General features: G+C 44.4%; 1 protein-coding gene across 1 annotated transcript in view; it reads left to right on the top strand.

Annotated features, from left to right (window-relative positions):
• The window catches only part of ADCY2 (adenylate cyclase 2), a 432,318-nt gene that overhangs the window by 268,664 nt on the left and 150,711 nt on the right, over positions 1 to 12,943 (top strand). The window lies entirely within an intron of this gene.

Here is a 12,943-nt window from a genome sequence, read left to right as displayed (position 1 = left end):
GTTTGTCTTGCGGTGCTTGTGTTGGGTTTGGTTTTGCTGTGGGTGGTGGTGTTTTGGTGTGGTTTGTGTTTCCCAGATTAACAGGATTTAGGTGGGAAGGATATGACAGATACAGAGGTGGCAGTGGGAGTGACCCATGTAGCAGAAGACACAATGAAGATGACTGGATGTGGAAGCTGTGGTATGTACATGATCCTGGAGGGGGCACCTGGTAAGAGTTTTGTCTGCATGAAGTGCCGTCTGATAGAGCTGATGGAGGAAAAGATCCGAGGTTTGGAGATGCAGGTGGAAAGTCTGGTAGAGTTTAGGAAGGGGTTTGAGCAGATTATGGAGCAAAGACATGAGGTATCTGAAGGGAAAAGCTCAGACTTGCAGATGGAAGCAGGACTAGGGAATTCTGAGGGGAGACTGGGTGAGGAAAGTGGTCGGTGGAAGCATGTGACTAAAAGAACTAGGCAGAGGAAAAGACGGGCTAGTGAAGGAGAAATAGAGCTTAAGAATAGGTTTGCAGAGTTGGAAAATGAGGAAGGGGCTCAGCAGGTAGTCACTGAAGGTGACAGGGCAAGGAAGAAGAGAAGAGAGGTTAGTCCTATAGGAAAAGGGGAAGAGTTAATGGAGATTACACCAAATATGAGCCCCAGGAGGATACAGGATGGGTTAAAAAGGATTACAAGGGAGAATGGGAATGGAAAGAACTTGCAGCCAGAGGGAACAGGGGATAGACTGGAGAATAGCACAGTCACTAGGAAAAGGCAGGTCTATGTGATTGGGGACTCTTTACTGAGAAGAATAGATAGGCCTGTAACCAGAGCTGATCCAGAAAATAGGAGGGTGTGCTGTCTTCCGGGTGCTAAGATACGGGATGTAGACCTGAGGTTGAAAAGGATTCTAAAGGGAGCGGGAAAGAATCCCCTAATTATCCTTCATGTGGGAACAAATGATACGGCTAGATTCTCGCTGGAAAGTATTAAGGGAGACTATGCTAGGCTGGGGAGGACGCTTAAGGAAATTGAGGCTCAGGTGATCTTTAGTGGGATTCTGCCTGTTCCTAGAGAAGGGCAACAAAGGTGTGACAAGATTATGACTATCAATAGATGGCTTAGGCAGTGGTGCTATAAGGAGGGCTTTGGGATGTATGGCCATTGGGAGGCATTCATGGATAGAGGACAGTTCTCTCGGGATGGACTTCATCTGAGTAGGGAAGGAAATAGACTTCTAGGATGGAGGCTGGCACAACTGATTAAGAGAGCTTTAAACTAGGAATTTGGGGGAGATGGTTGGGAGATGTCCAGGTAATCTCCACGCCAGAATTAAACATAGAGTGGAAAGAAAATGAAGTAAGAGTGGATACAGCTGTAGGTAGGAGGAAGGGCAGTGTAGATACAAGTCTAATAGGTTATACTGGTAGTAAAATAACCGTGCCTAATAGGGTACAGAATGTGAGTGAGGCTAAACAGCAAAAATTAAGATGTTTGTACACTAATGCAAGGAGCCTAGGTAACAAAATGGAGGAACTAGAGTTACTGGTGCAGGAAGTGAAACCAGATATTATAGGTATAACAGAGACCTGGTGGAATAGTAGTCATGACTGGGCTACAGGTATTGAAGGGTATGTGCTGTTTAGAAAAGACCGAAATAAAGGTAAAGGTGGTGGAGTAGCACTGTATATCAATGATGAGATAGAATGTAAAGAAATAAGCGATGAAATGGATATGACTGAGTCTGTCTGGGCAAAAATTAAATTGGGGAAGAAAACTATTAGAGCCTCCCCTGGGATAGTGCTTGGGGTGTGCTATAGACCGCCGGGATCTAATTTGGATATGGATAGAGCCCTTTTTAATGTTTTTAATAAAGTAAATACTAATGGAAACTGTGTGATCATGGGAGACTTTAACTTCCCAGATATAGACTGGAGGACGAGTGCTAGTAATAATAATAGGGCTCAGATTTTCCTAGATGCGGTAGCTGATGGATTCCTTCAGCAAGTAGTTGCTGAACCGACTAGAGGGGATGCTATTTTAGATTTGGTCTTGGTGAGTAATGAGGACCTCATAGAGGAAATGGTTGTAGGGGATAATCTTGGCTCAAGTGATCATGAGCTAATTCAGTTCAAACTGAATGGAAGGATTAACAAAAATAAATCTGCAACTAAGGTTTTTGATTTCAAAAGGGCTGACTTTCAAAAATTAAGGAAATTAGTTAGGGAAGTGGATTGGACTGAAGAATTTATGGGTTTAAAGGTAGAGGAGGCCTGGGATTATTTTAAATTAAAGCTGCAGAAGCTATCGGAAGCCTGCATCCCAAGAAAGGGGAAAAAATTCATAGGCAGGAGTTGTAGACCAAGCTGGATGAGCAAGCATCTTAGAGAGGTAATTAAGAAAAAGCAGAAAGCATATAGGGAGTGGAAGAAGGGAGGGATCAGTAAGGCAAGCTACCTTATTGAGGTCAGAATATGTAGGATAAAGTGAGACAGGCTAAAAGTCAAGTAGAGTTGGACCTTGCAAAGGGAATTAAAACCAATAGTAAAAGGTTCTATAGTCATATAAATAGGAAGAAAACAAAGAAAGAAGAAGTGGGACCGCTAAAAACTGAGGATGGAGTGGAGGTCAAGGATAATCTAGGCATGGCCCAATATCTAAACAAATACTTTGCCTCCGTCTTTAATAAGACTAAAGAGGATCTTAGGGATAATGGTAGCATGATAAATGGGAATGAGGATATGGAGGTAGACATCACCATATCTGAGGTAGAAGCGAAACTCAAACAGCTTAATGGGACTAAATCGGGGGGCCCAGATAATCTTCATCCAAGAATATTAAAAGAATTGGCACAAGAAATTGCAAGCCCATTAGCAAGAATTTTTAATGAATCTGTAAACTCAGGGGTTGTACCGTATGATTGGAGGATTGCTAACTTAGTTCCTATTTTTAAGAAAGGGAAAAAAAGTGATCCGGGTAACTACAGGCCTGTTAGTTTGACATCTGTAGTATGCAAGGTCTTGGAAAAAATTTTGAAGGAGAAGGTAGTTAAGGACATTGAAGTCAATGGTAAATGGGACAAAATACAACATGGTTTTACAAAAGGTAGATCGTGCCAAACCAACCTGATCTCCTTCTTTGAGAAAGTAACAGATTTTTTAGATAAAGGAAACGCAGTGGATCTAATTTACTTAGATTTTAGTAAGGCGTTTGATACGGTGCCACATGGGGAATTATTAGTTAAATTGGATAAGATGGGCATCAATAGAAATATTGAAAGGTGGATAGGGAATTGGTTAAAGGGGAGACTACAACGGGTCCTACTGAAAGGTGAACTGTCAAGTTGGAGGGAGGTTACCAGTGGAGTTCCTCAGGGATCGGTTTTGGGACCAATCTTATTTAATCTTTTTATTACTGACCTGGGCACAAAAAGTGGGAGTGTGCTAATAAAGTTTGCAGATGATACAAAGCTGGGAGGTATTGCTAATTTAGAGAAGGACAGGGATACCCTACAGGAGGATCTGGATGACCTTGTAAACTGGAGTAATAGGAATAGGATGAAATTTAATAGTGAGAAGTGTAAGGTCATGCATTTAGGGATTAATAACAAGAATTTTAGTTATAAGCTAGGGACGCATCAACTAGAAGTAACGGAGGAGGAAAAGGACCTTGGAGTATTGGTTGATCATAGGATGACTATGAGCTGCCAATGTGATATGGCTGTGAAAAAAGCTAATGTCGTCTTGGGATGCATCAGGAGAGGTATTTCCAGTAGGGATAAGGAGGTTTTAGTACCGTTATATAAGGCACTGGTGAGACCTCACCTGGAGTACTGTGTGCAGTTCTGGTCTCCCATGTTTAAGAAGGATGAATTCAAACTGGAACAGGTACAGAGAAGGGCTACTAGGATGATCCGAGGAATGGAAAACTTGTCTTATGAAAGGAGACTCAGGGAGCTTGGCTTGTTTAGCCTAACTAAAAGAAGGCTGAGGGGAGATATGATTGCTCTCTATAAATATATCAGAGGGATAAATACCAGAGAGGGAGAGGAATTATTTAAACTCAGTACCAATGTGGACACAAGAACAAATGGATATAAACTGGCCACTAGGAAATTTAGATTAGAAATTAGACGAAGGTTTCTAACCATCAGAGGAGTGAAGTTTTGGAATAGCCTTCCGAGGGAAGTAGTGGGGGCAAAAGATCTATCTTGCTTTAAGATTAAACTCGATAAGTTTATGGAGGAGATGGTATGATGGGATAACATGGTTTTGGTAATTAAATATTCATGGTAAATAGGCCCAATGGCCTGTGATGGGTTTTAGATGGGGTAAGATCCAAGTTACCTGGGAAAGAATTTTCTGTAGTATCTGGCTGATGAATCTTGCCCATATGCTCAGGGTTTAGCTGATCGCCATATTTGGGGTCGGGAAGGAATTTTCCTCCAGGGCAGATTGGAAGAGGCCCTGGAGGTTTTTCGCCTTCCTCTGTAGCATGGGGCACGGGTCACTTGCTGGAGGATTCTCTGCTCCTTGAGGTCTTTAAACTACAATTTGAGGACTTCAATAGCACAGATATAGGTGTGAGGTTTTTTTTTGTAGGAGTGGTGGGTGAAATTCTGTGGCCTGCGTTGTGCAGGAGGTCAGACTAGATGATCATAATGGTCCCTTCTGACCTAAATATCTATGAATCTATGAATCTATGAATCAGTCGCCCCTCCCTCCATCAGAGCAACGGCAGACAATCGTTCCGTGCCTTTTTTCTGTGCGGACGCCATACCAAGGCAAGCATGGAGGCCGCTCAGCTCACTTTGGCAATTAGGAGCACATTAAACACCACATGCATTATCCAGCAGTGTATGCAGCACCAGAACCTGGCAAAGCGATACCGGGCGAGGAGGCGACGTCAGCGCAGTCACGTGAGTGATCAGGACATGGACACAGATTTCTCTGAAAGCATGGGCCCTGCCAATGCATGCATCATGGTGCTAATGGGGCAGGTTCATGCTGCGGAACGCCGATTCTGGGCCCGGGAAACAAGCACAGACTGGTGGGACCGCATAGTGTTGCAGGTCTGGGACAATTCCCAGTGGCTACGAAACTTTCGCATGCGTAAGGGCACTTTCATGGAACTTTGACTTGCTTTCCCCTGCCCTGAAGTGCATGAATACCAAGATGAGAGCAGCCCTCACAGTTGAGAAGCGAGTGGCGATAGCCCTGTGGAAGCTTGCAAAGCCAGACAGCTACCGGTCAGTTGGGAATCAATTTGGAGTGGGCAAATCTACTGTGGGGGCTGCTGTGATGCAAGTAGCCCACGCAATCAAAGATCTGCTGATATCAAGGGTAGTGACCCTGGGAAATGTGCAGGTCATAGTGGATGGCTTTGCTGCAATGGGATTCCCTAACTGTGGTGGGGCCATATCCCTATCTTGGCACCGGAGCACCAAGCCGGCGAGTCCATAAACCGCAAGGGGTACTTTTCAATAGTGCTGCAAGCTCTGGTGGATCACAAGGGACGTTTCACCAACATCAACGTGGGATGGCCGGGAAAGGTACATGACACTCGCATCTTCTGGAACTCTGGTCTGTTTCAAAAGCTGCAGGAAGGGACTTTATTCCCAGACCAGAAAATAACAGTTGTGGACGTTGAAATGCCTATAGTTATCCTTGGGGACCCAGCCTACCCCTTAATGCCATGGCTCATGAAGCCGTGCACAGGCAGCCTGGACAGCAGTCAGGAGCTGTTCAACTACAGGCTGAGCAAGTGCAGAATGGTGGTAGAATGTGCATTTGGACGTTTAAAGGCGCGCTGGCACAGTTTACTGACTTGCTTAGACCTCAGCGAAACCAATATTCCCACTGTTATTACTGCTTGCTATGTGATCCACAATATCTGTGAGAGTAAGGGGGAGACTTTTATGGTGGGGTGGGAGGTTGAGGCAAATCGCCTGGCCGCTGGTTACGCGCAGCCAGACACCAGGGCAGTTAGAAGAGCACAGGAGGGTGCGGTACGCATCAGAGAAGCTTTGAAAACCAGTTTTATGACTGGCCAGGCTACGGTGTGAAAGTTCTGTTTGTTTCTCCTTGATGAAACCCCCCGCCCCTTGGTTCACTCTATTTCCCATCAAGCTAACCACCCTCCCCTCCTCCCTCTAATCATTGCTTGCAGAGGCAATAAAGTCATTGTTGCTTCACATTCATGCATTCTTTATTCATTCATCACACAAATAGGGGGATGACTACCAAGGTAGCCCAGGAGGGGTGGTGGAGGAGGGAAGGAAAATGCCACACAGCACTTTAAAAGTTTACAACTTTAAAATTTATTGAATGCCAGCCTTCTTTTTTTGGGGCAATCCTCTGTGGTGGAGTGGCTGGTTGGCTGGTGGCCCCCACACCGTGTTCTTGGGCGTCTGGGTGAGGAGGCTATGGAACTTGGGGAGGAGGGCGGTTGGTTACACAGGGGCTGTAGTGGCAGTCTGGGCTCCAGCTGCCTTTGCTGCAGCTCAGCCATACACTGTAGCATACTGGTTTGGTCCTGCAGCAGCCTCAGCATTGAATCCTGCCTCCTCTCATCACGTTGCTGCCACATTTGAGCTTCAGCCCTGTCTTCAGCCCGCCACCTCTCCTCCCGGTCAGTTTGTGCTTTCCTGCACTCTGACATTATTTGCCTCCACGCATTCGTCTGTGCTCTGTCAGTGTGGGAGGACAGCATGAGCTCACAGAACATTTCATCACGAGTGCGTTTTTTTTTTCTTTCTAATCTTCACTAGCCTCTGGGAAGGAGAAGATCCTGTGATCATTGAAACACATGCAGCTGGTGGAGAAAAAAAAAGGGACAGCGGTATTTAAAAAGACACATTTTATAAAACAGTGGCTACAGTCTTTCAGTGTAAACCTTGGTGTTAACATTACATACATAGCACATGTGCTTTCGTTACAAGTTTGCATTTTGCCTCCCCCCTCCGCGTGGCTACCCCCTCAACCCTCCCCCTTCCCCGTGGCTAATAGCGGGGAACATTTCTGTTCAGCCGCAGGCAAACAGCTCAGCAGGAACAGGCTCCTCTGAATGTCCCCTGAAGAAAAGCACCCTATTTCAACCAGGAAACCATGAATGATATCTCACTCTCCTGAGGATGACACAGAGAGATAAAGAACGGATGTTGTTTGAACGCCAGCAAACATACACTGCAATGCTTTGTTGTACAATGATTCCCGAGTACGTGTTACTGGCCTGGAGTGGTAAAGTGTCCTACCATGAAGGACACAATAAGGCTGCCCTCCCCAGAAACCTTTTGCAAAGGCTTTGGGAGTACATCCAGGAGAGCCGCGGATACCAGGGCAAAGTAATCCTTTCACATGCTTGCTTTTAAACCATGTATAGTATTTTAAAAGGTACACTCACCGGAGGTCCCTTCTCCGCCTGCCGGGTCCAGGAGGCAGCCTTGGGTGGGTTCGGGGGGCACTGGCTCCAGGTCCAGGGTGAGAAACAGTTCCTGGCTGTCGGGAAAAGCGGTTTCTCCGCTTGCTTGCTGTGAGCTATCTACAACCTCATCATCATCTTCTTCTTCTTCTTCTTCTTCTTCTTCGTCCCCAAAACCTGCTTCTGTGTTGCCTCCATCTCCATTGAAGGAGTCAAACAACACGGCTGAGGTAGTGGTGGCTGAACCCCCTAAAATGGCATGCAGCTCATTATAGAAGCGGCATGTTTGGGGCTCTGACCCGGAGCGGCCGTTCGCCCTTCTGGTTTTCTGGTAGGCTTGCCTCAGCTCCTTAAGTTTCACGCGGCACTGCTTCGGATCCCTGTTATGGCCTCTGTCCTTCATGCCCTGGGAGATTTTGACAAAGGTTTTGGCATTTCAAAAACTGGAACGGAGTTCTGATAGCACGGATTTCTCTCCCCATACAGCGATCAGATCCCGTACCTCCCGTTCAGTCCATGCTGGAGCTCTTTTGCAATTCTGGGACTCCATCATGGTCACCTCTGCTGATGACCTCTGCATGGTCACCTGCAGCTTGCCACGCTGGCCAAACAGGAAATGAGATTCAAAAGTTCGCAGTTCTTTTCCTGTCTACCTGGCCAGTGCATCTGAGTTGAGAGTGCTGTCCAGAGCGGTCACAATGGAGCACTCTGGGATAGCTCCCGGAGGCCAATACCGTCGAATTGTGTCCACAGGACCCCAAATTCGACCCGGCAAGGCCGATTTAAGCGCTAATCCACTTGTCAGGGGTGGAATACGGAAATCAATTTTAAGAGCCCTTTAAGTCAAAATAAAGGGCTTCATCGTGTGGACGGGTGCAGGTTTACATCGATTTAACGCTGATAAATTCAACCTAAAGTCCTAGTGTAGACCAGGGCTAAGTGAACTTATGGGTAAATCAGAGGGAAACAGTCTTATTTCCTTTATATTGTCTGTGTTTTCAGGATAAGAGCCAAAACAGTACAGTACTTTGAAGCAAGATTTTTCTCCTACTGTTGGTGAATAGCCTCTCATTTTCTTAATCTCTTCTGTATGTAGGTATGCCCATAGAAAAAAATCATTTTATTAATCAGGTGCCCAAAAGAATGCTAGGTTCCTCAAGCACATAGAATAAGACAGTTCCATGCCTCAAAATGCTTATATTCTAAATAGACAAAACATACAAGGTGGAGGAAAGGAATATATCAGACAAGCATTATGACTGAGAGGAATTTGGCATGCATCTTATTAATTGATGTTTTTTTCTCTTTCTTTGCTTCTCCCTCCCTCCACCACTTTATTTGCTCTCTCTTGCCAGCGGTCCCTATTGCAATCAGATTACTTTCTTGCTATTCTAAAACAACGTGTGCCTTGTTCAGGATCAGTGCCTTCTTGGCATTTGACTTTTAATAACAAACCAAACAAGTCAAGTCCAGGCTTCCTCCCATGCTTGGCTACTCCTGGTATTCCTAGCTCAGGGCTGTTCAGCCCACCCCTTAGGTCATCTCTGTCTCCTACCACCTCTGAAGCCTGTTTCCTTCCCTTCACATTTGATATTGCTGGTAAATGTTGCAGAATGATGTGACTTTACCTCTTTCTCCAGGCCAGGCCATTAACCCTTATGGAAGAGTGTCAAATGTGGGTTTTGTCTACGATATCTAGGGTGACCAGACAGCAAGTGTGAAATATCGGGACAGAGGGTGTGGGGTAATAGAAGCCTATATAAGAAAAAGACCCAAAAATCGGGACTGTCCCTATAAAATCGGGACATCTGGTCACCCTAACGATATCACACCTCCAGTGCTCTCTTGCCCCTCTTCTCCACTGAGCAGGAGAGAGTTATGACATGATGAGATTATACTATTTCCTTCTGCTCTTACCAGTCTCATGTTCATGGCTGGGTTTTTTTCTGTCTCAGAAACTCAAAACTTTATCTACTCCTTTCTCAATGCCTTTTCTTTCTCTTTTCTCTACCTTATGCCTGTTTCTGTATCTCTTGAGGCCTTTTCCATTATATGGTTCAGGTGGAGCCTTGCCACAAGAGCAAGTGACACAAAATACACCTGCAATAGATTAGAGTGTCACCATGTGACCAGAATCATGCTATATACATGGGTGCTCTTTTCAAGGGAATTTAAAACAAACATTGTTTTATTCTATATCAAATTTGTCTGTTGCATAAGTATATTTCCATCTTTACCTCAGATTGCTTGCACTGGGTTCCTTTCCATATAGTTTCATTCTTCAAAAACATCTAAATAAACCATGTTTTAAAAAATATCCGAAGCAATGTAGGGAAGCTAGCAAACGAGCCTGCAATAATTGGAATCTTTGCTTAGAAATGTCTAGCAAAAAGTAGGACACGAGCATATCATCACCTCATCTAATATTACCAGTAGTTCACTAGTAATATAGTGCTGGTAATTAATTGTTTCTGACCTGTACCTTAAGTCACAGCATATGCAGCCACTAGCTGTTTTGAAAATAGAAGGCAGTAAGTGTAAGCTCACATCGTGTACTTAGTGCCCTTTTGCTTTTATGGACATTCTCTGTGGTTGTCAAAATATCTCAGCCAAGAAAATGAAGACATTTTCCAATTCTGCAGTATTAAAAGTGAAACTATTGACATTTTGGGGATGTACTTGCAAATTTCTGCCTTTAACACCACTTTATCTTTCATCCAGAGAAATACAACAGCATTCACATTTTAATGAAAACCTTTTACATATATATTCTCGTGCATGTTCTAGACCACCTGCTTGTTAGAAAGTGTCAGACTTGGGGCCTACGGGGACAAGCATATCTCTGAATAAAACATGCAAGTATTAAGTAAAACAAGCAACAGATATACCTTTGCTTATGACATTTTCCTCATGACACTGCCCACTATGCATCTAATATGTAGCAGTATGTACATCAAAACTAACAGCAACAAAAGAATATGATAAAAATTACAGACCTCAAAAGAAAAATTGATTTATTCCAAAACCAAAGTGATCAGTTTGGGTGCAAATTAATATAGAACCTGAGTCTGCATCCATTGAAATTAGTGGGAGTTTTCTGTTGACGTCAGTGGGTGCAGAGTTAGTCTCATGGTGATTCAATTTCATGAGCACTTGCCATCACAGTTGTCTACTCTGAGTAGAAAGGCAAACTATGTGAAGGTTTTTCTGTTTCATCAATGCATGTCTGCTACTGTGAAGCATTATATTGTCACACAAAGATGATCACAGAGAAGTACCTTTTTAAAGAAGAAATCATGATTAAAGTAAAGAGTTGCAGATGTGCTGGAGGTATCCATATTTTCTGGTGTTGGTATTTAGCACCCTGAATCCTGGTCAGGGCTGTCTCCCCTCCCCCTTCCACCTTCTATTCCACCTCTTGCCAAGCCAGTCCCAGTCTACCCCCCTCCCAATTCTTAGTCTGATCTCAGTTTGCCCCCATTTCCCTCTCTTGCTCCCAATCCAGGACTCCGTGCCCAGCCAGTCCCAGCATCCTCCCCACAACAACTCCCCATACCAGTTTCTCTCCTCTACAATGCCTGAGTACCATGAGGGGGAGCTCTGAGAGCACAGGAGAGATAGTATCCCTGTTTTAAGTTTCAGTGCCCAGACCTGGACCTGTCCTAGCCCGCAGGAGCACAGTGCTGCAATTGCTACTCCTGGGGGAATTCTGAGCCACTGTGCACGTGCATAATTAATGAGCTGTGCATATTTTTAATTTTTTGCACAGAAAAAAGCTTCTGCTGGAACGTTGTTGAAGTTCTGTCTTTTGCCCACCAGAGGGTGGTATGGCAATAGAACAGAGCAACAGCTCCCAGCCAGCTAGGGAAAAGAAAGAGCCTGCTTTCTTCACAGTGCCTGTTTTGGTCAGGTCAGGAGACAGGGGCTATGGGAAGACAGACAGCGTGGGGCTGCTGGAGGGTCAAACAGGGGCTCATAAGGGCTAGTGAGGGAGGATAGACTGGGACAGGGGCTGAATGGGAGTGGAGCTGCAGGGCCACAGAGGGGAGGGAGGTGCAGGGCCACATTGGGACAGGGGATGACTGAGTGGGGGCACAGAGACACATGGAAATGGGGAGGGGGTGCAAGGACACATGGGGATGGTGGGAGTGCATTTCTGAGTGGAGGTGGAGGGACACCTGTGGACAGGGAGTGCAGGGACACATAGGGAAAGGGAAGATGTGCCTGACTGAATGGGAGAAGCTAGGGGCCAGCCAGGGTCTGCAAGTGGGAAGCGTCCTAACAATCCCTTCCCAACACCCCCCACCGCCCACCAAAAAAACCCTGTTCCATAACTTTCCCAACCATATCTAACAACCCACCAAGTTCACATCAAGGCTCCTTCCCAGCAATTACTTCCCCCTCCCTCAGCTCCTTCATTACCCCTAACTGCCCCAAGCCTTTGCACGGCTTCTGAGGCATGTGGGAAATATGATTCTGTGTTGTAATTTAAAGGAATTATTACTCAGATTTCTGTATTAATATGCCTAGGTAAGGAATCTATTTGTCAAAAAACATTTTCTGAATCTTTTTTGTTATCTGTATTGTTACAGACATACTTGCTGACAGGTATTTTGAAATAAGCGACCAAAAATAATTGAAACTGCTGTGATTATATTGTGTTATTTTGACAAATAAAATATGCAGAATTTTGCAGAATTTGAAAATATTGTGCTCAGAATTTTTAATTTTTTGTTGCAGAATTTTTAACTTTTTGGCACAGAATTCCCTCAGGAGTAAATTGCATTGAAAATCCTGCTCAGCCCCAGGCTCCAGCATGCTCAGTTTGGAGGGAATCTTCAGAAAATTTAGCTGCAAAGCCCTAGCTAGTCTCTACTGAGTATGTGTGAATTGCGATTTTTCAAAGGCTTATCATTTGGCCTAATTTGAGATGGATTTTCATGGAGACCACAAAAGTCACATCTCTGATAATGTAAGCCGCCTACTTGCCAAATTTCATGTCCCTAGTTTGTTTGTTTTTTTAACAGGGACAAAACAATGTATTTTTCTCTAAACTTGTTCTTGGAAACAGCCAAACCATTTTGGCTGAAATCAGTCTCCCCTCCCACTTTGCCCCTCCCCTCCCCCAATAAACCTGATGTAGACAACTGTCATGCAAAATTTCAGCCCAAATGGTTAATGTTTTGACAAAATTATAAGCAATTGAAAACAGGGTCTTATAATGAGACGTGTTCGGCAACAGCATTGCATTTGACTAAAGTCCTCTTTGCTAAATTTTCATTCCAAAGCTGTTTCCTTTTTCTTTTAGTTTTTTCAGTCTATTTATCCTACGGCTGTTATCTCTGGATATCCTATAATCCATCTATATATTGAATAAATCACTGGAAGTGTAATGCTCCTCACATTTGGTTAATAATTATTCTGATTTACCCTAAGTCTGTAATAATTTTGATATTATTTCGATATATGTGTGTGTTCATCAGGTATTTCAAGTGGCTAATAACCTTTGTAGCCCATCCTAAAGGGAGGGGAGGGATAGCTCAGTG

This window comes from Eretmochelys imbricata, chromosome 2 (assembly GCF_965152235.1).
Source record: "Eretmochelys imbricata isolate rEreImb1 chromosome 2, rEreImb1.hap1, whole genome shotgun sequence".
Classification (NCBI taxonomy): Eukaryota; Metazoa; Chordata; order Testudines; family Cheloniidae; genus Eretmochelys; species Eretmochelys imbricata.
Note: the sequence above shows the minus strand (reverse complement) of the source record. Positions and strands in the feature narration are given on the sequence as shown.